This window comes from Notolepis coatsorum (assembly GCF_963971535.1).
Source record: "Notolepis coatsorum genome assembly, chromosome: 2".
In the NCBI taxonomy this organism is placed as follows: Eukaryota; Metazoa; Chordata; class Actinopteri; order Aulopiformes; family Paralepididae; genus Notolepis; species Notolepis coatsorum.
The window spans coordinates 76,033,391-76,058,226 of NC_140166.1; positions in this window are offsets into that span (position 1 = coordinate 76,033,391).

The following is a 24,836-nucleotide window of genomic DNA, read 5'->3' on the forward strand; positions in this document are numbered from 1 at the left end:
CAAACTCATTAGCATTCAGTGGGAAAGAGCCTGAAATGCTATTCCACTTGTCAAAACCAATGGGCTGATGATATCCTAGATTTCTATTTCTATTCTACTCCCTGTATAAAATGTGCATTACCTGAAACACACTCGACGTGACTGTAAATGAGGGAAACCTCAGTTGCCTTTCGAGTTTAAATAAAGGTTTGAATTTAAATAGAATGAAATGAAGAGGATGAAAGCAAACATGCTGGTATCAGTCTAATTGACCTATCTCAAGCCCTGCCCTCTTTTTTAAAATCCTGCAAACACAACTGTCGCTTCCCTCTGACAAACTACACAACAGTTGTTCTGTGACATAGTGGCTCCGCTCGGCGTCACTCATGCACTATCCCCGCATGTGCACGCGCACTGAATAAAGACCACAATGTACCTTTATATTCCAATATTTGTCTGACCACACCCCTATCAGCTTCCCATATAAGCAGGGGTGGGGCCACCCCCTCGCCTCCTTCTTGCTTTCACCACAAGGTAGTGCCTCGGTAGATCCCCACTTGACGTGATGTGATGGTAGGAGAAGAGTTGGAAAACAAGAGATACGTTGACATCATATCTTTATTTTCTCTCTCACTATTTTCGAGAAAATACGGCGATATTGTCTTCGTCACTGGAGTGTCTGGAAGATGGTGATCATTCTAAAAACCTCCACCGGTTTTCGTATTGGGAGCACGCCGCTACATGCCTCCCAACTACAGTCTTCCTTGCTGCGGCTGGTTGGGGTGAAACCCTCCAGCGATACAGCTGGACTGTAGGACGCGCCGCTGTTGTGAGAAGCGGTGGGTTCCAGGTTGGTGAGTAATGTTGCTTGCGAGCTTCACTTGTCTGTTAGTGCTATGGGGGCTAGCTGACAATGTTTACGAAAACCGGCCCCAGATTAGGGTCTTTTGTTCAGCCTCTTAGGCGACGGCGGAGGACCTTGGTCTGAAGCCCATTATAGTCAACTAGTGGGCCACGACCAGTAACACTGGTGCTCCCTGTGTTCTCTGGAAGAGTGGATTTTTCTCTGTCACCGTGTAGGCCCCGTCTTTCATATACAAATGAGAGTATACCCTCACGAGGAAATATGGGCATGGCTGTTCATTAGCGGAAGATCCGTGTTCAAGTCAGCTACAGCCCAGATGGGATTTGTGCTGGCTCCGTCGGATGTTGGTAAAATCACCGTTGTAAACTGTGTTAACATCTCGTTTCTCTTCTCTCTTAAACAGTGAGGAGGGTTTCAGAACGGCGGCATGTCTGAGTGTGGTTTGTTATATCGTTGTGTACAAGTTCAGGTGATAGCTGCTTAGCTTGCGTGCTAGTTGTGGCCTACTGTGTTAGCCAGTCAGCTGTTAGCTGCGGCGCTAGCTCGCTGTGTTTACCAAGCCTGTTGTGTCACTAGGCTAGGTAACGTTAGCTTGCTGCTATCGGCCGAGAGCGGCCGTTAGCTTAATGCTACACTGTTGAACGTGCTGTGACTATAACATGTTTTAAACACTCTTGACTACGACGTCATCTTTGACAGAGGATGTTCGTCGAACCTGCCCTGAGCCAGGCCGGCGAGGACTGCGTCAACAAGGAGCACCGTAGCGGCGGGTTGGAGCAGCGAGCTGCCCGTGTCGTCAAACACAGGAGGCTGTGTTTACTTCTGTGCCATGTTAGAGACTGCAATTCGCTTGATCTGCGCTCCCGGTAGGCAAGGTCCTGACCAGACCTTGAACACTTCTTCTTGCTTTCCCTTCTAAATGTTTTGTAAATAACGATGTTTTCCAAAACGAGTGTTGCTGCACTACATTTAGGATACAACGCGAGTTATGTGTGAATTGTCTTGTCACTGGTCTCCATGCAAATCGGGTTATTGTTACAGATGTGAAAATGATCTGGTTTGTTGTGTTGAGACACATTGTGTGTTCATGTACTGTGTACTCACAACTAAGGGGGTTAAACTAACCTATAAAGCTATGCTTAGTGACATATGAGTAAAGAATGATTCTTTTCTCAGCCTGTAATGACAATGAACAGTGTGTTCACATATTGACAGGTTTACCTGTTTAACTGGCCGTATTAAGGGTCAAGTAGGAGGGTTGTGTTTCCCCCCGGTTCCCTGGGGACTTCTTCATCCTCCTCTCAGACATGTTGTTACACTATATTGTGTCACTGTGTGGTAGGGATACGATGTAACCCTTAGCTTAGTTGTTGGGGTTGTGCTAACCGCTTGAGAAACTTTATTTTCCTACAGAAAAGATTGTTTGGTCACTTTTTCGTGTGTGCTTAGCAAGGCCTGTGGCCGATACTAATCGAGAATTGTGTATTCTCTCATTATGAAAAACGGCGTTCCTCTGTAGAGTGTTTTTGCCATTTTTTGTAGGTGATAATGGGTTGTGTGTGTCGTGTGACCTACAACTGGGTTGGGCTGGCCACAGAAGCACATGTGTAAGTCTGATACCGGGGCTCTTGAGAGGGCCCTCTCTATTCTGTGTTTTTTCCTTAGTAAAAATCAGATAGCAGGTTGGCACATGTGCTGTGTGAAGCTGTTAGACGCTTCATGGAGCGGACTATGACTGCGTCATACTCTTTTTTGTCATTACATCGTATCATGGGTGTGGGGTCGTAAAGGGGTGAACTGGTAACCTTTTCTCCCCCTTTTTTCTGTTGGTCAGGGGTAAACCCACCTGTCCTTCAAGGTTCCTGTCACGTTGCGGTTCGGCACGTTACAGGGTGAGGGGGGGGGGGGGGGGAGAGGGAGTTTCCTGGTCCCACGCCCTGGAATATTGGGCGTGTGCACCGCAGAAATTCCCCCGCCATAGAGTACGTCACTGTGCGCGTCTCTGTTGGTAGGACTTCCGTGTGCTGTTCAGGTCCTTATGATGGATCTGTTTCGGGGGGTGGTCAGGGCTCCTCCTCACGAAGCTCCTATTCGGGCCTTCTGTGAGTTGGGACTCTCCTTCCATGTGAGGGAGCCTCCTCAGAGTACAGAGCCTCCTCCTCAGATTGTCAAGGTGAGTGGAACCTCAAGAAGGAGTCCTACTCTATTGTGTGTGTATTCGATTCAATTCGATTATTGAGTGTGTATGGGTTCAGTGCCTCCTCCCCGGAGAGCCCTAAAACCAAACTTTTACATGGCTCAAGGTGCAATATATTCTTTTCAATCTGTACAGCTCGCGTGGGAAGTCTCTCTGGGGATTTCCGTCTCCTCCCTATGGGAGGGTGGTGGGATGTAAAAATGTGAAAAAATTTTACCCCCGGCTGTGTAGACTGGGATACATGCTGTTGGTGCTTCCTTCTTTTCTATTAAGAAGAGTTGGAGTTAGGAAGCATCACACCCCTCTTGTCGTTCCCCTGGGCCCCTTGGGGATTCAATGACAGGTCTAAATAGCCTGCTCATTGATGTGGTTGTGTCCCGACGCACGTATAGTGCTAGCTCGGGGTGTTCTGTAATCAGGCGAATGACTGGCACGCCTTGGTTGCTTGAGGTTAAAACGGCGTTTTTATAAAGCAACTGGGATGGAGGTTTTTCCTCTTCCGGCGACCTGTTTTGGTTGTCGACGGATTCTCGTTCATATCTGGGGGATGTGGGACTGGAAAACGAGGTCTCTAACGCCGGTAGCAAGCTAGATGCCGGTTGTTGACGCAGATGACGTCAGCTGACGCTGCTCTGCCTGGTTCAACCAGTAGGGGGAGTCGAGTTACACGGTGGAGAGAGGGGGCTATTGTACAATCTGTGTGTGTGTGTGTGCATGCGACACTAGTCTTGGACATATTATTTTGCAATGTAATGCTTTTCTGTTGATTATTTGACTGTCATGGGTACAGTAATGGTGTGGTATTTTCGATTAACGTGCGTTTTTTAAGGATAATCAGCTAGATACAGTGCAGTATTATTTTTTACGAGACAACCCAACGTGCTGGCACCGAAGACCCGCCCTACTCTGCCTCTGATTCGCAGACTGTGGCTCTAGTTACGCTCTGGGGGAATGTAACTGGATTGAGCAGGCTGGTGGATCGTGTAGTGAATTAATCTGGTAAGATAATTTAGGTTTACCGTTCGTTTGTTTACTGCAGTTATGTCAGAACGACAATCAACTAACACTAGCAACTGCTCAAATAAAGCATACCCACATTTGCTGTCAAGTTAACGTTATGGTTATGGTCCCTCGAAAAATAGAATGCGACCGCAAGGCTGGCCGTAACATTAGCTAACGTTCATTTAGCTGGATAGATGTACAGTAGCAGTACTGTCTATCTGTATGTCGTGTATGTCATATTATGTTATGATGAATTGAAAATACAAGGCATTTATCTATGTTAAAATGTAAACTGGACCGTCGACTCTTGTGATCAGGCTGTCCTGTGGATCGAATAATCATATTTTCCTATTCACTTGATTGATTGATTGATTGAAAAGTTTATTAACAGATTGCAGAATGGGTACAGTACAGTACAGCTCAATACATACAATTGCTAAGAGGATGCAGACCTGAGAAAGACTTTCGTCTTGTTTCCATCAGGGTCCCCCATTTTCAATTCATCATATGACACACATGACATACAGATAGACAGTACTGCTACATCTATACATTTATGACATACCAGATTTTCAAATACAGTACTGTTTGTGATACTAAAAAAATCCAGAAGAAGAGTATATACATTTGACATAGAAACTGTGCATTGGGGGAGGTTGGGTAGGTGGGGTGGGGCTGTACATTGGAGGGGGGGGGGGGGGGGGGGGGGGTTGGGTAGGGGGGGGGGGACACTGTACATTGGAATACTGACATACATTTGCCATGGAAACTGTACATTGGAGGAGGTTGGGTAGGTGGGGTGGGGTTGGGTGGGGCTGTACATTGGAATACTGACAAAGCCATGCTTGGTCTTTATTGTACAACTGGGTTAGGACATTTGTAGGGGCCAGTTTTGAATTTCAGTCTCCCGTAGGTGTTCTTTGAGAGCGTTTTTGAAGGTGGGTAGTGATTTACATTCCTTTACAGCTTTGGGTAGGGCGTTCCACATTGTTGTGGCATAATTGCGAAACGTGTTTAGTCCCTTGTTTGAGCCGAATCTGGGTTGTACATGATTTGTGGAGCTCCCTCTGGTGTTGTGATCGTGGTATTCACTGACCTTTGGGAAGTATTTTGACATGTACATGGGTACCTTGGTCGTGTAGTGTATCTTGTAGACCAGGCCCATTGCAAGTTGCTGTACTCTGTTGTCTACTCTAAGCCATCCTAGGTTGGCAAAGTGTGCAGGGGTGAGGTGGGTTCTAGGAGTCAGGTCAAGCAGTAGTCTGACTAGTTTGTTTTGAGATGTTTGTAATTTGGTTTTTAGTGCCTTTGAGGTGCTTTGGTACCATGAGGTGCAAGCATAGTCGTAGTACCCTTGAATGAGTGCTCCTGCCAGAGTCTTCAGGGTATTCTTGTTTACCAGGGAGGAGATCCGGTACAAGAATCGAGTTCGTTGATTGACTTTTTTTATTACATTGGATGCCATTTTGTCACAGGAAAGATTAGCCTCTAGGATGGAACCCAGGTAGGTAATTTCATCTTTCCTTGTGACAATATTGTCACCCACTGTAACTGAGAAGCCGTCTGTTTTGCTGAGTTTGTTATTTGAACCGAAGAGAATGGACTCTGTTTTGCCCATGTGTAATGATAGTTTGTTGTCGGCGAGCTTCTGGTTTGAATAAGCAGAGATGGAGATTTGTACATTTTAATTTTTTATTTTTTTCTTGATACATAGATGAAACACTCTCTTGGTCAACTCACATTCACAATACTGTAACAAAAATGAGCAGAAGTATTTCAATTATTAGACGGAATGCCTATTTTTTAACAGACACAGCTACTGTACCAAGCAAGTCATACAATCACTAGTTTTGTCACATCTGGACATTAATAAATACAAAAGTGTATTGTTATTGTTGTCATGTATTGTTGTCATGAACTGAATAGATTCCAGAAGTCATAATCCACTTAGTCCTGCTCCCAAAACTATTTTGAATATGTTGTAAAATAAATGCAACTACTGCAGAAGTAGGAATATCATTAGAATACAGTATGTATTACTATCTACTACTACAGTACTACCTATGCTGCTATGTCTATACTACTATGTATCACAAACAGTACTGTATTTGCAAATCTGGTATGTCATAAATGTATAGATGTAGCAGTACTGTCTATCTGTATGTCGTCTATGTCATATATGTTACGATGAATTGAAAATGGGGGACCCTGATGTAAACAACCAGTATGGCCACTACCATTTTTTGTAGTTTGCTTTAAAAATAAGCAGAGATGGAGATTTGTACATTTTAATTTTTAATTTTTTTCTTGCAGGCAGACTGACAACCCCCATCAGGACTCAGAAACTGGAACATTTTGCCACCCTTCCTCTGCAGAGTTCAAATAGAGCCACTTCTTCAGGAGACCATATTGCTTGGAGTTATAATAGATGAAACACTCTCTTGGTCAACTCACATTAACAATACTGTAACAAAAATGAGCAGAAGTATTTCAATTATTAGACGGAATGCCTATTTTTTAACAGACACAGCTACTGTACCAAGCAAGTCATACAATCACTAGTTTTGTCACATCTGGACATTAATAAATACAAAAGTGTATTGTTATTGTTGTCATGTATTGTTGTCATGAACTGAATAGATTCCAGAAGTCATAATCCACTTAGTCCTGCTCCCAAAACTATTTTGAATATGTTGTAAAATAAATGCAACTACTGCAGAAGTAGGAATATCATTAGAATACAGTACAGTATGTATTACTATCTACTACTACAGTACTACCTATGCTGCTATGTCTATACTACTATGTATCACAAACAGTACTGTATTTGCAAATCTGGTATGTCATAAATGTATAGATGTAGCAGTACTGTCTATCTGTATGTCGTGTATGTCATATATGTTACGATGAATTGAAAATGGGGGACCCTGATGTAAACAACCAGTATGGCCACTACAATACTGTAACAAAAATGAGCAGAAGTATTTCAATTATTAGACGGAATGCCTATTTTTTAACAGACACAGCTACTGTACCAAGCAAGTCATACAATCACTAGTTTTGTCACATCTGGACTACTGTCCAGCAATCTAAAAAATAGTAAGATAAAATAGACAGAGTAAAATAGTGCAGTGCAATAAAATAGTAGAATAGAATAGATACAACTTATTTTTTTACAATGAGAATTGTATTACCATTGCAGAATGGGTAAACTACAGTCAATACACACAATTGTTAAGGGGATGCAGACCAGAGAAAGACGTTTGTACATTGCAAAGTTCATCCTTCCTCTGCAGAGTTCAAATAAAGCTGACTTGACCTGACTTGAAAAAAACAGTGTTGAGACAACCCCCCCCCCCCCCCCACCATCAATGTACAGCCCCCCACCCCACCTACCCACCTATTAACACCTCATCAAGGAGAGGGGGCAGGGAGGTGTCAAATGCATCTGGTTGATACAGTACGGTCACAGTTCCATCCTAGAGGCTAATCTTTCCTGTGACAAAATGGCATCCAATGTAATATATTCCATAGTATATTCCACTACAATGGGTACAATACTGACCAGAGAAAGACTTTCGTCTTGTTTACATCTACTATTTTTATTATTGTCTATTTAAAACTTAAAAAAAGGGGTGAAACGATACAGCATTCACTTTACGGCCTATAGGGATATTTTATTTCAATTCTCTGTTAGAAAAGAGAAATATTAAGCCCTGTGCAAGGAATAATATGAAAATGTGCCATTGAATAGCCTGTAGCTAGATATGACATTTGGACATGACATGTTTGTCCTCCATAGATACAGTAATTTAATGGAAATTGTATTAACAGATTGCAAAATGGGTACAATACAGTACAGCTCAATACACACAATTGTTAAGGGGATGCAGACCAGAGGAAGACTTTCGTCTTGTTTACATGTTATGGTTTGACACCGACCCCAAACGCACGACACAAGAGAGTAGGAATTCAGAGTTGCCAAAAACAAGGGCTTGTTTATTGAGACTAAATAATGAGCACAGAATAGGCAAGTCAAACAAGACAGGTACACAAGCAAGGGGGAAAATGTTCTGCTGCTCTGCAGCTTCTCCCGTGGTGGTAGTAGGGGGTAGCAGATGCTGACGTCTGAGCCGCTCTGCAGACCTCTCTCAGCAGAATCTCCGAAGTGTTGTGGGACCGAGAGAGAGAGAGAGGGAGCGAGTCAACAAGGGTGCAGGTGGAACGAACAGGAGAACAGGAGAGGTGACTTGTACCCAAATACAAAAGTTATCCAAGTGAACTAATCTTCGTGTAATTACACACAGTGAGCAAAGTTCCAAAACACAATCCCAAGTGAATATCTTCGTGTAAATACACACAGTGAGCACTGTTCCAAAACACAATCCCAAGTGAATATCTTCGGTGCAAAAATAGACACTGAGAGTGAAGTCCAAAAAACAATCCAATGTGAATAATATCTTCGGTGTGAAACAACACACAGTGGGAGATGTAAAGTCCCAAAATATTATCCCAGTGAGAACAACAAAAAGGCGATCGCTGGGTGAGTGACTGTCTGATAAAAAAGGTGGTAATCTTCAGTGTTATAGAACACACGAAAACGGAATTTGATCAAGACAGTCAGTAAAAAACTCACCCAGACGTAGTGCGTAATGGTGCTGGAACAGCAGCGGAGCGAGCGCGTCGCCACGGGGAAAAGGTGTCCAAGAGGAAGGCTTCTTGGAATTTCCTGGAGGTAAAGCACAGAGAGCAAAACAGCAGCAGCAGCAGGAACGGAGAATGCAAACAGAGAAATATCAAAACGATCCAACAAAACTAGAGTGGAGAAACGGGGTATAAATAATACGGGATTGATTGATTGACAAGCAGTGACAGCTGGGGAATGTGATTGAAAAGCGTGCGGACGGGAGAGAACCAATCAACGACGTCTCTGACGACGTCACTGGGAAGAAGCGTGTGAATGGGGAATTGAAATGATTAACAGAAACAAATGAAAACAGAGCGAGGTGGTTTAAAGGAACAGAACGAGTGAGTGAGCAAGGACAGAAACCTCACATTACATCAGGGTTCCCCATTTTCAATTAATCATAACATATATGACAGACAGACAGTACTGCTACATCTATGACGTAACAGATTTACAAATACAGTACTTTGTGATACAAAAAGAGTCTAAAAAAGAGAGTATATTATACACTTGACGTAGAAACTGTACATTGGAGGAGGTTGTGTAGGTGGGTGGGGGGTTGGGTGGACTGTACATTGGATCTACAAATATACAGTACTGTTTACAGTATGTGTACAAGGGAAGACTACTCGAAATGTGTTGTTTTCTTTGTGCATTAAGCCAGTCAATTTGCTCTTTGTATGGGATTATAACGGAGTTGTTCTTGTTTGTGTGCTCCCCTCGCATTTGACGATCAATTGGACTTGAAAACAGCAGTGACCACCACTCGTTAGATCATATGAAACAGTAGCCCCTGTCACGTCACGTAAGCGGCAGATAAAACAGTGAAGATCAGATCATTTGACTTACCACTTAATCCAACGTTCATTCCCCACAAGCGTCTCCGGTGACCCGAACACCAGCCAGTATTTACCCTGGTCGATTTGGTCGTCCACTCCTGCACTGTTCCCGGCACACGCTGCCGATTAAGGGCACGTACTTGGTCCTCAATAATGGACATTAGTGGACAAACCACTAAAACAATGGGGTTTACGTGCCATTTGGAATAGGTCTTTGCTGTAGCCGGTATTTTTGTATTTCCGATTCACATTTAGGAGGCATAGCAAGTTCGGTTGTCTCGAAGGAAGGATATAATTCCAACTTGACTTTGACTTTGCGCCTCCTGGCGGCACAAAACAGAAGCCGCACCCACCCTAATAAAACCATTTGACGAGGGACGTTAACAGGCGGTAGAGGCCGTTGGAATGGCGGTAGGAGGGACCTCAATTTGCAATGCTGTAACTGTAAGCGCTATGGAGACCCTGGTTGGGTACATTTTGTACTCTGCACTGTCGTAATGGCTTACGGCCATGCCAACCTGTACACGCTCGATCTCGTCAGATCTCGGCCGCTACGCAGGTTGGTCCTGGTTAGTACTTGGTTGGGAGACCGCCTGGGAATACCAAGTACGGTGTGCTTGGGGCTGGTTCTCCATTCTTTTCGCTCCTCTCTCACACATGGCGAAGAGGGGCCTGTTGGGGTGGTCTTTGACCTCCTCTGGTGACCCTGTGCTTCCCGTATCGCCGGGCCCGGTCCGAAGTAATGTTTCGTCGACCCGTAGGCCTGGGTTAACCCTTTTTTGAAAACTGGAACACTTGTACTGCGGTATAGCCGGTGTATACCCGCAGGTGTGTTTTGGAGTTTTTTCTTGAGGGGTTATAGGAACAACCACCGCATTGGGTAACACCAAGGTGGTTGATTCCCTGGTGTGTTGGAGCAGTGTCAACTCCCGGTTTACCCGGTTGAGGGTGCCCCTGCACGTTCTTGACGTCTGCCAATCGTGTCAGCCTTCTCTGCCTCAACCCCTCTGGGTGGTTTTTTTTTAAAGGAGGCTTGGTCATGCAACAACGCCAGCATACGCCCCTCCCACGGGGCGGCTGTTTTCAGCTGACTCCTTTGGCGCCTGTCTCGTCCGCAGTGCTCCAGGCTCAGGTTACAGCCTGTTGCCTGGTTTTTTCCCCGGTGCGCTGCCTGCTTCTGTTGGTTTATCCTTTTTTGTGTGCTTACGGCCATGCTGACTGCCTGTTCTGCAGGGTCAGTGTGCCAGGCGGTGTACTATTGGGGGGACAGGGCCCGCTCGGCTGAGGGGCCTTTGTCCGAATACGCTGGCGATGTGGGGGGCGGGGTCACTAAGTGCCCACCTGGTGGGGTCTTGATGCTGGCATCATGGACTTCTCCGGGCCCCCGTTCCAGGGGGTCCAGTCCCTTTGGTGGGTCTGGGCCTTCCTTCGCGCTCCGCTGCTACGGCCTTGCCACGGGGTTGGGTTTGCCCTTGACCCCGTGATTCTGGGGGCAGTAACGAGGTTGTTCCCTCCGTTCGTTCCCGGGTGCCTTGCGGGTTGTGCGTGTGTGTAGTCGTGGGGTCAGGCCACGGTCTGCTCACCCTGTGCGTTGAGTTGCTTGAGTGCCTCTTCGCACGGTCGGGTCCGTCGCCCTCCCGGGAAACCTCCAATAGGGGGGGTGCCCTCCATTAGGGGGGGTCGGGGGGGCTCGGCCCTCCCTGTTCTGATGGTTGTGGGGGGCCTTCAGCGGGGTGTATTTGTCGGCCGGTGGCTCCCGCTCGGCCTCCCTTGTGCATGAGTGACGCCGAGCGGAGCCACTATGTCACAGAACGTTAGGTTATAACTATAACCAAGTTCTGTTAATAGTGGTGACGCTCGGTGTCCGACGCCGCTGCAGCCCTTGATCTCGCCTTGTGGTGAAAGCTTGGGAAGGAGGCGAGGGGGTGGCCCCACCCCTGCTTATATGGGAAGCTGATAGGGGTGTGGTCAGACAAATATTGGGATATAAAGGTACATTGTGGTCTTTATTCAGTGCGCGTGCACATGCAGGGATAGTGCATGAGTGACGCCGAGCGTCACCACTATTAACAGAACTTGGTTATAGTTATAACCTAACGTTCTTGGAGGATCAAGAAAAGAGGGCGGGACTTGGAGATAAATCCCATTATTAACCCTTTCACTGCCACACTACCAAACGGTTAACCTTTTCACTGCGATAATGCAGAAGGTTAACCCTTTCACTGCCATGCGACAAAGGGTTAACCCTTTCACTACCACACTACATAAGGTTAACCCTTTACTATCACACTACAGACGGTTTCTGTAGTGTGATAGTAAAGGGTTAACCTTCTGTAGTGTGGTAGTAAAAGGGTTAAAGGTCCTCCTGTTTGGGGATTAGGAGAGAGCAATCTGGCCACCAGTAACGCCTCAGGAAAATAGTGTGGAGTTTCTCAAAGCATGTGTAAAAGTACCCCCCCCCCCACACACACACACACACACACACACAAACATGAAGACACACAGACACAAATGCACACACACACAAGTACTGAGAAAAATGCCTATGACAAACACGTACACCAAACATTCACGCATGCACACTCACATACTGTAGGCACCCACATACATAACACACAACATAAACACACACACACACACAGAGTTCGGCCATCTGGAGAGTAATATTCCGGTGTGCTATTGGTGTCTCGGAGCAGCACTGGGAGGGATGATTAATGTGTTTCCTCAGTAAGCAGTGCCTTGGTGGGACTTTGCACAGCAATCTAACGCAATAAGAAAAATAAACAATTCATTAACGCAGCTGTGGCTGTCACCGCTGTATTACAAACGCACACATAGTACACACACACACACACACACACACACACACACACACACACACACACACACATACAGATACAGACAGTTATACACTACACACAGACACCGGTCAGTAGCACTGTTCTCTCTCTCTCCACTATCTCCCTCTCCCCCTCTCTCCATCTCTCCTTCTCTCCACTCTCTCCCTCCCTCTCTCCACTCTATCCTTCTCCCTCTCTCCACTATCTCCCTCTCTCCACTCTCCACTCTCTCCACTCTCTCCCTCTCTCCACTCTCCACTCTCTCCCTCTCCCCCTCTCTCCACTCTCTCCCTCTCTCCACTCTCTCCCTCCCTCTCTCCACTCTCTCCACTCTCTAAACTCTCTCCCCCTCTCCACTCTCTCCCTCTCTCCACTCTCCCCCTCGCTCCACTCTCTCCCTCTCTCCACTCTCTCCCTCTCCCCCTCTCTCCACTCCCTCCCTCTCCACTATCTCCCTCTCTCCACTCTCTCCCTCTCTCCACTCTCCCCCTCGCTCCACTCTCTCCCTATCTCCACTCTCTCCCTCTCCCCCTCTCTCCACTCTCTCCCTCTCTCCACTCTCTCCACTCTTTCCCTCTCTCCACTCTCTCCCTCTCCCCCTCTCTCCACTCCCTCCCTCTCTCCACTATCTCCCTCTCTCCACTCTCTCCCTCTCTCCACTCTCCCCCTCGCTCCACTCTCTCCCTATCTCCACTCTCTCCCTCTCCCCCTCTCTCCACTCTCTCCCTCTCTCCACTCTCTCCACTCTTTCCCTCTCTCCACTCTCTCCCTCTCCCCCTCTCTCCACTCTCTCCCTCTCTCCACTCTCTCCACTCTCTCCCTCTCTCCACTCTCTCCACTCTTTCCCTCTCTCCACTCTCTCCCTCTCCCCCTCTCTCCACTCTCCCTCTCTCCACTCTCTCCACTCTCTCCCTCTCTCCACTCTCTCCACTCTCTCCCTCTCTCCACTCTCTCCACTCTCTCCCTCTCTCCACTCTCTCCACTCTCTCCCTCTCTCCACTCTCTCCACTCTCCCACTCTCTCCACTCTCTCCACTCTCTCCCTATCTCCTCCCACGGAGGGCTGATTCTGACCACACATAGAGAGAACAGCGATGACATCATGCAGCTGGCCACGTCCCCACAGAGACCCTAAACTGTGAAGTACTTGAGTAAATATACTCTTTTACTTTCAACCCCTCGAGAGGGCATCGCTGTGTCTGCAGTCCGCAGTATATAGAATAAAGAGAAAGGGAGCCAAAACTGTTCCCTGAGGGGCTCCAGTGTTTGTCCAGATGACATCTGATACTATATCATCCAGCCTAACAAACTGAGGTCGAGGAACAAGATATTTCATGCACCAGGTGATGGTTGAGTTATGCAGTTTAAACTGGATAATTTTGTTTGCTAGGATATGAGGCTGGATAGTATTGAAGGCCCTAGAAAAATCAAAGAACATTTCTCTAATTTCATATTATATATGTCACCATATCCCATGTACTGTAGTCAACTTGTTTTATATTGTACTTTAAAAGCGCCGCAAGCGCAGAGCTTTCCTCTCATTTCAATATAGACACAGACCAGCGCGGAACTTAAATTACATGCAATTGTAATTTCATTAGACACAGACTAGCGCGGACCTTTAATGACATGCAATTTAATTGACGCAAGCAATGGGCTAACGTTAGCTGCTAAGTTATTGAAGTATATTCTCTTCATTTATACCTATATCTAAGTTCAGTGATCGTATAGTCTTTTACCCTTCTCCTCTGCATTGTTTGGTATTTCAGATGTTCGGTTCAGTTAAAGGAAATAAGCTGACGAGGTGGTCTGAATAAAACAAACTGGTGTGTTTATTTCTATTTCTTAATAAACCACAGCTTAGGAATCAAACAAGTACATCGTCTCTTTGGTGTGGCAGGTCTGTCCATGATCTGATCAGCTAGGGCCGATCAGAGCTTTCTTCTCCGGTGATTGTATTTGTTGTCTCTTGGGTTTCCCATGACAACACGCGGCCTCTCTTTGTGGTGGTTGCCAAGGCAACCTTGCTTTCGGATCCTCAGCGGGTTGGGAGCGCTTGGTTTTGTCTACCCTCGGTGGCAGGCTCTCCTACTGCGAGGCGATCGTCTATCATCGGGTGGCTCTGTGGGTGTCCGGCTCGGCTCTCGAGTCCCCGGCTACCCCGTCTGTCTGGTTGCGTCTCAGCGCTCCAGGTCTGTCTCTCAGTCTCCAGGTTCCTTCTGTGTGTGTCTCGCTCTCCAGGATCCTTCTCCTTCTCCTCGCCTGCCCTTTTTAATGAGATAGAAAAAGACCTCTCCCCTGCCTGTCTAGTGACGTCACTCCCACAATCGGGCTTCCCCATTGGCCAAATTCCTTCTAGTAGGAACTTGTCTGTTAGTGACACGTCCTGACACGTCAGCCTTGGTCTGCTGACACAACATTTTCACAATAGAATCTGCCGGGCTGTTTTAGCAGTTAGTGGTTACCTTTTTAGGGAATCCGTTCAATGAGTAACACATCCTCATGTTCTTGTGACACAATGTTTACACAGTCTAGATTAGAGCCTTCAATAGAATACTTTGTTTCTTGATTAACCATTGACCAATACTGTATAGTTTTATCTTCTAGCATTAAGAGTTTTTATTCTTTATTGTGACTAAGTTTATACAATTTAGCCTATTGGGTTCATTATTTTACATTTAGAATTAGCAAATCAAATCATATTATTTGAACCCAAACACATGGACACTTTTCTTGACAATGCTAATGGTAGTCTTGGCTGAAAACAGTTGTTATTCATTTCACCACATGTTATTTGAATTTCATAGTGTAGGACAATTTTCTAGTCTCCATGAAACACCACATTTTGCAAATGGTCTAACCCTTAACCTCTGATATTTACCAATTAAATGCATTCTTATTGTTTTACCGTTTCTGGCTTGCTAAACCTTGATGCATTGAACACTTGGTCTCACTTGGGTGCTACTGAGTCATCTATCTTCAGACCAGCTGCCATGTCGTAACCTGAAATAGCTTACTAGTGTAAATAAGACCTTTGATCTCAACTGTTATTTTCAGTTTGTCTTCCTGTTTTAAGATAATTAGTTCCTTCCTCCATCTATTTGAGATGGCCATTCCTAACCACAGCTGCTAACCTCATCTGATAAGGTGCTATTCTGAACCGGTAGAATGTGCCCTAACGTCATAAACAGTCCTTTGCCTTATCAGCGAACCACCATCTGTGATTAGCCCTGACGGCTGGGTGAGGGGTGAGCCGATGTCCTCTCAACCTCTTGAGCCTGGGGCCACAGAGATAACTAACCTGGGGTTTTCAAATGGCCCTTCTATCAAATCAACTTTTCTGTCTAATCATTACTTTGTACATTTCAGTTGCTATGTTCATGTTTCATTTAGAAATACACGACAATCCACCCTTAGGGGGTTTCATAACCCACTATATAGCACCAATGTTCTAAATTAAACATGTTAAAAACCATAATTACCATTTTTGCTAATATTTTCTAAAATTTCAAAGAAATCCAAAATTTACACAAATCGAACTACCAAACCCATTTCCATCCGTACAGTTACAAAAGTCATCATTTCACCTACCTTTTCCTCCTTGCACAGTTATACACATTATCAGTTATTAATACTCCATCCAGTCTAGGTCCGTTTCTTTATACAAAAAGAACATCGTACCATTCTCAGCTTATTTCAATTATGACTATACATTATCCGTGTAATTAGCTTCAATGTGTCTGTTTTGTGTAATTGACTCTGCAAGAAAAGATTAATACATCATACCAATAAAAGATTAACACTCTAAACATCGAGGGAAATTCAAACAAGCAAACATAAATCATTTCTTCTCCTTGAAAAGACCACTGAGGCCTCAATTATTCTTCACTTTCCTCCCTGTCATTTATCCCTATTCCAACCTCCTGAGGTCTTTACTGCTAACTCATTTTGACCGTTTTTCTTCTTGTTTTATTTTGTGCTAACCACAGCCTCTTCTTTGTTGTATGCAGTTTTTGGTACTGCTCCGATTTTCCACAGAAGGAAACGATTTTCCCTCTGTCGTTTTTGCATTTTGGATTGTTATTTACAAACACACAATGGATTGGAGGTCTCATTTTCGCAGATACATCTCTACTGTTCTGCATTTTGACAATACATTTTTCTCCAAATTAATTATCTATATATTTCACAGCTTCTTAAGTTAGCATTCAATCAAATCACCTTTGTCTCATTTCTTTTTGTGCTGTACTGTTTTACTAGATCAAATATCTCCAGTTCAACACAATACTATTTCCACCCTTGAAAGTGGAATAACCATTATTTCACTATCAATACCTTATTTCCAGACAGTCCCCTCGGTCCGGACAGTCAGCTCTAGACGAGGCCAATCACCAACAGAACCTATGTGCATGGCAACAAACCACAGTCCCTTTAAACACACATCCCACATACTCCACCAGCCTTCAACAAGCCGGTGCAGAGTCTCCCATAAGTCAACCATCAAATTCACATGTCTGCACCCTACATTAACACTATTAGGCCAATGGCGACCAAAAACCTACAGAGCTTACCTATAGACAGAGAAACACGTTTCCCCAACACTTACCATATCCCAAAACCCGTGACACAACCCCCCAGATTCTACATCTGGACTTCCAATGAGCGGAAAACAAACCATGAACCAGCTCCCGTCCATTCTCAGTTTCCAGCCCATTATATCAGACTTCCTACCAGCCTCGCTGTGTCACCACCACCTGCTATCCCTGACCGGCGAGAGATCCCTCCCAGCCAGCCAGTTCCTAAAAAAAAATAGTGTCAAACAAAAACAAAGAAAATTGTAAATAAACAAAAATCATGAGTGCCCTCATGCTACACACCCATCAACAGAATTAAACTATCAGCTAGAGGCATAAATACCCCCGCAAAAACTAAGACAGCAAAATAAAAAATCCAAAAAGAAATAAAATAAGTAATGAAATAATAATGTTTTTTTTTTTTTTTTTTTTTTTTTAGTCTCCTTGATCACCCTTGGATCAAGTACGTAATCACTACTATAAATAGTCCTTTGTTTTTAACTCTGTCTAATATTAAATGTTCCAATGTTCCTGTTTAAAACCATCATTTTTGTTAGTACGATTAGCCCATGCAATTTCCAGTTACTTCATCCCATCTACAGCCCCAACTTTCCCTGGTTAGTCTTCCAAACCGTTTTAGTAACTTGCACACCTAATCAAACCTTATCTATGTATCTTCGTCTCTATCTTTATTCTAATCAGTCTCATTTTCCATTTTAATTTATTAATAACTATTTTCTCGAGCACTTTCAGCTTTGTTTTCGTGCATTCCCGCTTCGCTCTTAATCAACCTATGACCTATGCAGACACAACCTATTTACACTCCTTCTGAGAATGACCCAACATTCTGCAAGTCCAGCAGGTCTATTTTCTGATGAACTCATGCTGTCCGTTGGACTCTCGCCGTCTATTGGACCCTTGCTGAGCCCGCCACCCTTTGTCACATGACCGAGCGAGATGGCCGATCTCCCCACAATGCCAGCACACAGTCGACGCCGTCCATCCAGGCGGTCCCAGTTTACCACGACTCCAGCAGTCTCTCGGCTGGCATCCCACAGCTCTCGCCAGGTCCACCCCTCCCCTGTCCCCTGGTCGCATGTCCTGTTGCCTGGAGGAGAGAGGGGCATACCTGTCCTTTTCTGCTGCCCCTCCTCTGGCCTTCTCTTGTCGGGAGGGGCCTGGAAACTCACCCCTCCTGCGGTTCTGTTCACCCTGTCGCGGCCCAGTTCCCTGTCCGGGCAACGGAGCACAGGGCATTCCTTGATCACGGCGGCCTAGGTCTGACGCCCGAAGCATGACATCACGAACCGTACCACTCAACAGTACATTCTTTTCAGCCAGTTCTTGCTCCAGCCTCTGCATCTCGTGTGCGGCTTGACCAAACGCCCGCTCTGTCTTCCTCAAGTCTCGATGAACCCTTTCATGTCGTTCGAACGCTTCTACAAACGCTCTCTGTCTTTCTGGAGAGAGGCACGTCATCCTCTCCTCTTCCTCCACCCTGGCCCTCGCTGGCTGGCTCCTCGTCACCGGCCCACGCCTCTCATCCCCGCTTTGGTCTCGAGGGACGACTGGACATGGGAAATGGGTGGGCTGTAGAAACTGTTCGTGTATAGTTCCATACCTGCTGTCGGTCTCAGTTCCAGCCATACGGCCAGAGTGGACTCCGTGGGACTGCTGTAACAACGCCGCTCTTCTCAGTCTCTTTCTCTGTCCCTTGGTAAAACTGCAGTCGCCTGCAATGGACACCCCAGCATGGATTGGTTCTGGTTGGAGTAATACCGTTGTCACTGGTTCTCTCCCCTGTATTGGAACCAAAGTCAACATTTCAAGTCCTTCTATCGTACTGGTCACATGAGAGAAGTCCATCCTATTCCAATCAATCAGATTTTCATCACTGGTAAAGTCTATCTGGGAAATGTCTGCAGAGGCTCTCGGCTTTCTCCCACCATTGACATAACTTCCGTGGGCCATTTCTATACTTTTTTTTTTTTTTTTTTAATACTACGGGTTATTGAAACAGACTGATTGTTTACCCTCGTTTTTGTTATTCTATTGTTATTGCATCTAACGCTTCAGTTGTTCCTATCAATGTTCCACTAAGGTGAACTTCCTATGTTACAGTCATTCACTCCACTTTCAAACACTCCTGCAATAACCGTTTGAAAAAACAAGTTTCTCCGTCTCTAAAACTATTTCTACTTACTTGAGTTAAAACACTCACACTGTCAAATTTTTACTGTGCAGACAAGGATTGATAACTGGCTTATCATTCATACTTATACCAAGGCTTATTATAGCCGTTTCCCCAGTTGGTTATCGAAATCTGTGAGGTTTCTGTCCTTGCTCTCTGCTCTCTCACTCGTTCTGTTCCTTTAACCACCTCGCTCTGTTTTCATTTGTTTTTTCTGTTAATTATTTCAATTCCCTCATTCACACGCTTCTCCCCAGTGACGTCATCTGAGACGTCGCTGATTGGTTCTCTCAGGTCCGCACGCTTTTCAATCACATTCCCCAGCTGTCACTGCTTGTCAATCAATCAATCCCTTATTATTTATACCCCGTTTCTCCACTCTAAGTTTGTTGGATCGTCTTGATTTTTCTCTGGTTGCATTCTCCGTTTTGCTACTGCTGCTGCTTTGCTCTCTGTGCTATCTCCAGGATTTTTCCAAGAAGCCTTCCTCTTGGACACCTGTTCCCGTGGCGCGCGCTCGCTCCGCTGTTGTTCCAGCACCATTACGCATTACGTCTGGGTGAGTTTTTATTGACTGTCTGGATCTATTCCGTTTTTCGTGTGTTACTATTACACTGAAGATTACCACCTTTTGTCAGACAGTCACTCACCCAGCGTTCCCTTTTGTTTGTTCCCTCTGGGATAATATTTTTGGGACTTTTCATCTCCCTCTGTGTGTTGCTCACACCGAAGATATTATTCACATTTGGATTGTTTTTGGACTTCACTACTGTGTGTATATTACACGAAGATATTCACTTGGGACTGTGTTTGGAATTTTGCTCACTGTGTGTTTTACACGAAGAGATTCACTTGGGATTTGTTTTGGAATTGTGCTCACTGTGTTTAATTACACGAAGATTAGTTCACCCTGTTCTCCTGCTCGTTCAACCTGCACTGTTGTTGACTCGTTCCCTCTCTCCCTCTCTCGGTCTCGCAACACATCGGAGATTCTGCCGAGAGAATTCTGCAGAGCGGTTCTGACGTCAACATCTGCTATTCCCAGACTACCACCACGGGAGAAGCTGCAGAGCAGCAGAACTTTTGCCCCCTGGCCTATTTACCTGTCTTGTTGACTTGCCTATCCTGTACTCTTTATATTTAGTATTCAAATAAACAAGCCCTTGTATTTGGCAACTCTGAATTCCTACTCTCTTGTGTTGTGCGTTTGGGGTCGGTGTCAAACCATAACATTACGATCCAACCAAAATGACGACCCCAGCCGACACAGAGAGGGTCAGAACCGCACTTGCAAATCAAGTCAAGTTGACCAGGGATCACAGTCTCCAATTAGAGCGGGCTGCGGCTGCGGTGCAGAATCTCAGGGATCAGGTCCTGCCTATGCAGGGTTCAATGGCCGCTATGGCGGGACAACAGTCCGACATTCTCGCTCAGCTTCACTCGCTGGGCGACACCGTTAATACCTTTCATCTCTCACACCCTTCAGGAGCATTCCCCGCAGCCCCAGCAGATCTCGCATCTCGGGAACCCCGTCTCTCCGTCCCACGGCTGTTCGACGGTAATCCCGAGGAGTGTGCCACATTCATCATGCAATGTGAGTTGGTTTTCCGTCATCAACCAAGCCGTTTTTCTGCTTGTGGGTCCCAAGTGGCTTATATAACGAACTTACTTTCAGGCCATGCTGCCCAGTGGGTCACTTCCTCCTGGGCAATGGAAGCAGATTTTTTGTTTTCCTATCCAGACTTCGTGGCGGAGCTCCGCAGAGTGTTCCACCATCCAGCCCGAGGTCTGGACCCTGGAGCCCGGTTGGGGACCTTCCGACAGGGGAGCGGCAGGGTGACGGACTATGTCATGGAGTTTCGACTGGCGGCGGTGGAGAGTGGATGGAACGAACCTGCTCTTCGCCTAACCTTCTTGAGGGGGCTCAGTGATGCAGTCCGGGACCAGCTCGCTACCCGGGAGTTGCCCGACTCCCTCGAGGATCTGTTTAGCCTCGTCATCCGTATTGACGGACGCCTCCTGGAGAGAAGGCGCGAGAGGACCCGACTGTTACCTCCTGAAGCACCCCAGACTCCTGGACGCCCCGTCCCCAACACTACTGGTGGTAACAGGCTTCCCCGTTCGGTTCGCGAGGAGGAACCCATGCAGCTGGGACGCTCTCATCTGAGCCAGGCGGAGCGTGAGGCAAGGCTCAGGTCCGGTCTCTGCCTCTACTGCGGAGGTGCGGGACACCGTATCGCCGACTGCCCCACCCGGCCAAAAGATCAGGCTCACCGAGACCCCGGGAGATCCTGGTGAGCCGTTTTTCCCATTCCCAGCGCCGCGCACCACCTGACCATCTGATGAGCGTCACCCTGGCCTGGGGGGACCAACGTGCCACGGTGGAGGCCCTCATCGACTCCACTTCGAGTTTGCCACCCGAGCCAACATACCTCTTGAGGACCTTGTGAGGCCCTTGGAGATCTTTTCGTTGGACCAACACCGCCTGGCCGACATCTCTCAACGCACCGGCCCAGTCGTGCTGACCATCGCTGGGAACCACGTCGAGAGAATCCAGTTCCTCATTACCCAATCCCCCCTTGTCCCGGTGGTCCTGGGTAGGCCCTGGCTCGCGCTGCACGAGCCCCACATCGCCTGGTCCTCCGGTACCATCAGGGGCTGGAGCTCCTCCTGTCAAGCCCGCTGTCTGCAGGCGGCGTCCTGTCCCCCGCCCCGGAGGCCCGCTGGTGAGTTGCCCCCGGACCCCTCGTCCATACCTCCCGAGTACCACGACCTCATGGAGGTATTCAGTAAGACCAGGGCTCAGGCCCTTCCACCTCACCGCCCCTATGACTGCGCCATCGACCTCCGCCAAGGGGCTCCCCTTCCCGGCAGCCGCCTCTACAGTCTGACTGTCCCGGAGAAGAAGGCGATGGATCTCTACATCTCTGAGTCATTGGAAGCAGGACTCATTCGGCCTTCCTCCTCCCCGGTGGCGGCCGGGTTCTTCTTTGTTGGTAAGAAGGATGGGGACCTGCGACCCTGCATCGACTATCGTCAGCTCAACGAGATCACCATCAAGAACAAATACCCCCTACCTCTCATGAGCTCCACCTTCAAGCCACTGACCCAGGCCTCGTTCTTCACCAAGCTGGACCTCCGAAGTGCCTACCATCTTGTCCGTATCCGTGAGGGCGATGAATGGAAGACCGCCTTCAAGACCCCCAGGGGCCACTACGAGTACCTTGTAATGCCGTTCGGCCTCACCAACGCCCCGGCGGTATTCCAGGCACTCATGAACGACGTCCTGCGTGACATGCTGGAGGTGTTCGTGGTGGTGTACCTGGACGACATTCTCATCTTTTCCAGGACCCTCGAGGAACACATCCTGCATGTCCGCCGTGTGCTGGAGCGCCTCCTCCACAATCGGCTCTTCGTCAAGGCGGAGAAGTGCCGTTTTCACTCCAACTCCGTCGACTACCTGGGCTTCATCGTTGAGAAGGGCTTGACCCGAGCGGATCCTCGCAAGATCCAGGCTGTGGAGGATTGGCCAGAACCCACCACTCGGAAGGAGTTACAGAGTTTCCTCGGGTTCGCCAACTTCTACCGAAGGTTCATCCGGAACTACAGTCAAGTGGCGGAGCCACTTACCAAGCTAACCTCCCCCGCTCTGCCGTTCGACTGGTCCCCAGCGGCATGCGCTGCGTTCCGCTCCCTCAAGAGAAGGTTCACTTCTGCCCCTATCCTGCTCCACCCTGACCCCAAGAGACAGTTCATCGTGGAGGTGGACGCCTCGGATTCTGGCCTGGGCGCTGTCCTATCCCAGCGATCTCTTTCAGACCAGAAGGTGCATCCTTGCGCCTTCTACTCGCGTCGCTTCCTCCCCGCCGAGAGGAACTACGACACCGGCAATCGGGAGCTGCTGGCGGTCGTGGCTGCGCTGGAAGAGTGGCGTCATTGGCTAGAGGGTGCCGAGGAGCCTTTTACCATCTGGACGGACCACAAGAACCTGACGTTCATCCGCGCTTCCAGGCGCCTCAACGGTCGGCAGGCGAGATGGGCCAGTTTCCTCAGCCGGTTCGACTTCTCGCTGACCTTCCGCCCCGGTTCCCGCAACACGAAGGCCGACTCCCTGTCCCGGATGCACTCCAAGGGGGCTCCACCCTCTGAGGACCCTTCTCCCATCCTCCCGGAGGCCCGAGTGGTTGGAGCCATCACCTTGGGCATCGAGGGTGTGGTGAGGCGTGCCCTACGCTTCCAACGTGCTCCAAGCAACGTCCCTAGGAGTCGTCGCTTCGTCCCCGACTCTGTCCGGTCCCAGGTACTGCTGTGGGGCCATACCAGCCGGTTCGCCTGCCACCCTGGCGTCCATCGCACGTTCTCCTTCCTGGCTCGTCATTTCTGGTGGCCCACCATGCGGAACGACGTCAAGGAGTTCGTATTGGCCTGCGCGGTCTGTGCCCGCAGCAAGGCCTCTCACCAGGCACCCTCCGGGCTCTTGCAGCCACTTCCCATTCCGAGCCGTCCGTGGTCACATGTGGCGCTCGACTTCGTCACTGGTCTGCCCTCCTCCCAGGGGAACACCTGCCTTCTGACCGTGGTGGATCGATTCAGCAAGGGGGTCCACCTCGTGGCCCTCTCCAAGCTTCCCTCGGCGGCCGAGACGGCGGACCTCCTGACGCACCACGTGTTCCGCCTTCATGGCTTTCCCCAGGACATCGTCTCTGACCGGGGGCCCCAGTTCACCTCCCAGGTATGGCGGGCCTTTTGCAAGGGATTGGGGGCAACGGTCAGTCTCTCCTCTGGTTATCATCCCCAGACTAACGGGCAGACGGAGAGGATGAACCAGAGCGTAGAGTCTGCTCTTCGGTGTGTGGCAGCCGAGAGACCAGCATCCTGGAGCCGTTTCCTTCCCTGGGTTGAATACTCCATCAATTCAATGGTCAGTTCCGCCACCGGCCTCTCCCCTTTTGAGGTCTCCCTGGGCTACCAGCCCCCTCTTTTCCCCGCACAGGAGACGGAAGTGGCAGTTCCCTCCGTGCAGGTCCACCTCGACCGCTGCCGACGAGTTTGGGAGATCACCAGGACCGCGCTGCTCCGGACATCTGAGCGCGCCTGTCGTGGTGCCGACCGGCGCCGGGTTCCTGCGCCGACTTACCGCCCTGGGCAGAGGGTGTGGCTCTCCGCGAAGGACCTCCCGCTACGGTCCTCGGCCAAGAAGCTCAACCCCCGTTTCGTCGGGCCTTTCGAGGTCCTGAAGGTACTCAGTCCGGCGGCCCTGCGCCTGAAGCTTCCTGCATCCATGCACATCCACCCCGTGTTCCATGTCTCCCGGGTTAAGCCCGTCTCCCTCAGTCCCCTTATGCCTCCAGCTCCTGATCCGCCGCCTCCCGTGTTGGTGGATGGTCACCCCCAGTGGCAGGTCCGCCGGTTGATGGGCGTTCGTCGGCGGGGCCGGGGGTTCCAATACCTGGTGGACTGGGAGGGTTACGGCCCTGAGGAGCGTAGCTGGGTCTCCCGGCAGCTCATCGTGGATCCCGGCTTGATCACCGACTTCCATCGAGCCCATCCTGACGAGCCGGGTCGGCCTGGTCGCCGGGTGGCTCCCGTGGAGGGGGGGGTACTGTGAGGTTTCTGTCCTTGCTCTCTGCTCTCTCACTCGTTCTGTTCCTTTAACCACCTCG